General features: G+C 36.2%; 1 long non-coding RNA gene across 1 annotated transcript in view; it reads right to left on the bottom strand.

Moving 5' to 3' along the window:
- LOC145245692 (uncharacterized) overlaps window positions 1-4,455 on the bottom strand; it is a 21,890-nt gene extending 17,435 nt beyond the window's left edge. The window contains exon 1 of the long non-coding RNA XR_013863009.1: window positions 4,090-4,455. This is a non-coding gene — a long non-coding RNA (uncharacterized LOC145245692). The remainder of the gene's footprint in view (window positions 1-4,089) is intronic.
- Between the last annotated feature and the right edge of the window lie 459 nt (window positions 4,456-4,914).

The following is a 4,914-nucleotide window of genomic DNA, read 5'->3' as shown; positions in this document are numbered from 1 at the left end:
TTTCTCAATCCGTCTTTCTCGATCTATCTCCTTCTCTTTCTATATTTCCCTCTCACTTTCTCTTTTGCTATCTCTATTTCTCTATCTTCCTCCCTAATTATCAATCCCTAATCCCTCATCCTATTTTAGTCTCTTAATTTAATTACAGTGAATGAGGCACTATAAAAAAAAACGATAAATCCTATTTTATTCACCTAATTTACTTACTATGAGACGAGAAGTTATTTGGAAATTACTGCTAGCTTGAACAGCACCAGCAATAACTAGTAAAATCTTTCTAATTAAATGGATTTTGGCAACTATTCGGTGACAAAAGGACATAGCCTTAGCCCTTGCTGCATGCAGAATACTTGTGACCTTGCTACCAAGTAGAAGAATTACTCATTCTACTTGGAAACTACTATTAAACATTCAATTTTTCAAAAATCTCATGTTCAACATCTCCAAAAAATTCAATATGGAGACAACTATTGCAGAAATACAAACTTATTGTTTAGGATGAATGCACAATTACACGGAAAAATCACCTGAGGTTCCTGTTCGATTCTTGCAAGATTTGCGTGGCAATGTCAGACCATTTAGGAATTCAGTAATATTGCTCGCAGGAGAATTAAGACAAATGTTACTTGTAATTCCTCAGTCAATACCAGCAGATGAAATAAATGCTTGCCTCAAATACTCTACTTTTTGGTGCCATGTGAAGATATTAACGTGAACTCGAAAGATGCGTATCCAGTTGCAGACTGCTCGATCCGCACAGGCATTTTTGTATCACTTGTTGGAAATTAGGTACGGAAAAGTGCCGGCTGATCCAAGTTAAGGGCAAAATTCATTGACTCTTAACTTCTGTAATTTTATTACATCAAAAAAAAAGTTGGCAAGAAAGGGTTTTTCCAGATATTCAGATTAATTATACGACTTGCACTTGGCTGAAAGAACGAGCTATTCTTGCAGCTCAATACAAAGACTTCCACGAACTTAATGCTATTATTCAACGTAACATTCCAATTGAGGTAGTCACATACAAATCCATCGACACTTTTGTGGAAGCAGGTAAAGTGGTTTATTATCCAGCAGCTAAATTTTCCAGGAATGTCACCGCCTGTAATGCAACTGAAAATTGCGTACTAATTATTATGTTGTGAAATATAAACCAGTCTAAGCTTTGCAATGGCACATGGCTTGCAGTAAAAAAACAAACAAACAATATCATAGAAACAACAATCTTAACAGGAATATATCTTCATTTCATGCATGATTCCACCGGATACACCATTACACTTTAGAAAATTGCACTTTCTAATTGCATTGTCGTTTGCAATAACCATCAACAAACCCCAGGGAACAATCTTTACAATTGTGTGACTTACAGCTACACACTGTTTTTTTTTCACATGGACAATTTCTTACGTGCTCAAGAGTCAGCAAAACAGACAATCTCTATATCAGCTTAGAAAATGGAACTGTGTACCCATACGTAATGGAGAATTAAACCTATTAGAAACAGGCATTTTCTCAATTTGGAAATTTTTCATTGCACCAATTTGAGCCACAGCAACGCGTGGCAGGATACAGCGATATATATATATATATATATATATATATATATATATATATATATATATATAAGTGAGAATGTGTGTGAGGCCAATTCTCAACCTATATACTCAACAAATTTTTGATCTACAAACTTGAAATATGCATATTTAAATATATAAGAAAAATGTCTGCCTTAAACCACTAAACTAGTTTTAAAACAGATCCTTTGTTCGATAAAATGCATGCCCATTGGCTGATAGAAAGGGGCGCGGTGGATACTAGAAAGCTTATTGGCTAACTAAAATCCTCAACAGAAGAGGACCATATAAAAACGATAAAAAACCACAGAATTCGCGCATAAGCCTGACGAATCCTAGAATTGATGAAACGCCGAATATTCAGTGTAGCTTAATCGCCATATATATTTTATTAAATACTAACTAGCTCTACCTATGTATTGAACACTTTTGAAGTAAATGCTTAAAGTTTACGCATAAATCTATACTTTCGTATATTAATTTTATGTGAGTAAATGAAGTAGTTATATATATATATATATATATATATATATATATATATATATATATATATATATAATGCTCCCTATCTTGGGTTTAGCATATTGGGAAGTGATATACAAACTGCCATTAGCGTATTAAGCGACGGTCTGTGTGTAAATAGATCGAGCGGAGATATTTGAACTATGTCAAAAGATCGTTAATTCATTACCCACACGGCATCAGCCGTATAGCGTTTCGATCCTGGCTTGAGGCAGTTGCCTGTCTAGCTGCACTGATTAGCTGTGAAACAGCTAAACAGTACTGTATGTGGATTACTATATATATATATATATATATATATATATATATATATATAGAGAGAGAGAGAGAGAGAGAGAGAGTGTGTAAGTTTTTAACGAAAGCAATAATTACTAGATGCTTGTATTACCTTTAGTTTCAAGCATCGATCGTTTTTTAGGTGGAAAATCGATGTTCCTCCAATTGTGTCTATAGGTGTAAAAAAAGACATAATGTTAATAGCCTTTTCCCAACCATATACTAATTGTTTGACTGTTCACTGTTTTTCCTAATAGTTATAAAACAAGCAGTTCGCTCTATAAGTGGGAGTGCTATTTAAGTGTGATGTCAAAAACAAAACAGATGGAAGTTGAATATGGGAATGGTTAGTGCCAAAATAAAATACTAAGTTTAGGGGCCACCGAAGCCAACACTCATAATTTTAGTTATGTTGGTTGGTTGTTTTTGTTTTACGGCATATCAACCCTTTTCAGGTTATTTAATGCCGAATCCGGTGATTTTGAAGAAAAATTTTTAATAGAATATATTTGTTTTTTGCAAGTCAGTTTCTATTTAACCCATAGTTGGGACCCTAACAGGTACTACCACTCCGGGGCAGAGTGGACCTGGGAGCAATGACAATTAAAGGGTGGCTCCACACTCCCCAGAGCCCGCAAGCTGGGGCCTCATCATCGGATATAGTTTAAGGTCATATCCAGGACCATAACTTTAGTTATATAAACACTATTTTCGCGTAATCTCCACCTTAACCGAATAATTTGATTATATAAATTTTGTTAGAGCTTATCCGTTTGCATCTTTCAAATGGTTCCTTGGGAGACAGCGAATCTCATGGGATTGGTTTGCTTCTTATTTATATTTTGATGCGACATATACCCATGAGTGTATTCAGCAAGTTACTTCCGAAGGAGAAAATTCACCAGCGATCGCAAATAATATGGATATCTATCTCGGGCGAAATAATTTTAACGACATTATTTTTTCTGGGGTGGGGGGTGGTGCAGGTAGATGTCGTCGTTTTCCGATATTCAGCTCCTAGTATATTCTTAAATGATCACCCACATTATACTCACCAGATTTAACGTTGCTTAACCTTAGTGATTTTATGAAAACAGGTGTTAAATTGATCAAACCGTATTAGTTGTGTCTGGTTGTGATAATCATAATAGTCAGAAATAACAGATCTAAAAGTGCAATACATTTGAGTACATTTAACTGATTAAATAACCTTCTCAAATCTACTCAATAAAAAAAAAAACTTATCAAAGTTCTGGATTCCACCACAGTGCTTTAAAGAACAATATGCTATTTTATTTTTCGCAAATATGTTTAATCTCGTATCTTGCACTAGTAAATATTCCCAATGCTTCCAATTAATATGAAGCCCTTTGAAAACAGCTATCCACGCTAGTATATACTTACCTTTTACCGTTTATTCGATTTGACTCCACAGGGAACGACGCACTCACGTGGGAAGCACATGGTTGTCGTATAAATACATCGCTTGGTATATATAATTTTAAATAACATGTTTACTGGGGAAGCAAGAACAACGACGTAGTTGTATTATTAATATTATTATTATTATTAGTAGTAGTAGTAGTATTAGTAGTAGTAGTAGTAGTAGTAGTAGTAGTAGTAGTAGTAGTAGTGATATTATTGATTGTGGTAGTTACAGTAGTAGTGTTTGAACGAACATAAACACGGTTCAAAGAAAGATAAACGTACGAACCGCCCAATCCTCGCCATAGCGCCAAAGTGTGCAAATACCATCTTCCTCTGCGACCGCCTTCATCCCAACTGTAACATCCAGCCTCGTTTTCGGCGTGCAATGACGTCGGATTTCCCGTGTGAATCGACCGCCATTACCATCTCTCTCTCTCTCTCTCTCTCTCTCGCTCTCTCTCTCTCTCTATCTATCTATCTATCTCCCTCTCTTTCTCTTTCTCCGTCTCTCTTGTTTTTTTTTCACTCACACTCACTTTCTTTCTCTTTTTTCTCTCTCCTTTTCTCTCTTGTATTTTTTCTCATTCTCTCTCCTTCTGTCTCTTTCTTTTTTTCTCTCTCTCATTCTCGTTTTATATGCTACTCGGCAACATTTCGACCCTGAACCTGGCCCGACGCTGCCGACCAAGGTTAAACACGAGTTCGACTGACTGAATAAACTTGAAGTTCTACAATGTCATGGAGACCGAGGCTGCGAACTACAGTGGACCTTTCTCCATTGTTTCCACTTCCCTTCCATCTTTGCAACCTTCGCACATTCCAAAAACTCTTTGCTTTTATTCTCGTTACGCTGATGCGCTTCGGTTTCTCTGCACTTTCTACGGCTACCTTTCATATTCAAATATTATGTAAGATTTTTAGAAAAATCTGCATTCAGAAATTATTGGCATATCTCTTAAGCTGTGTCCGTCGCGTCGTCCGTAACGCTTTGGTTTCTTACAGCATTTTGGTTCGTCACGTTTTCGTCGCGTTTTATGTGTGCTCATTGTCAGAATTTTCCGTAGGCATGTTCGTCGATTTGCGCGGCGGTATATCACGGTTTTGTTCGTGC

The sequence above is a fragment of the Euprymna scolopes genome, chromosome 23, assembly GCF_053919585.1.
Source record: "Euprymna scolopes isolate OS-2025 chromosome 23, ASM5391958v1, whole genome shotgun sequence".
Taxonomy (NCBI): Eukaryota; Metazoa; Mollusca; class Cephalopoda; order Sepiida; family Sepiolidae; genus Euprymna; species Euprymna scolopes.
This window is presented reverse-complemented; position numbering and strand designations above follow the sequence as displayed.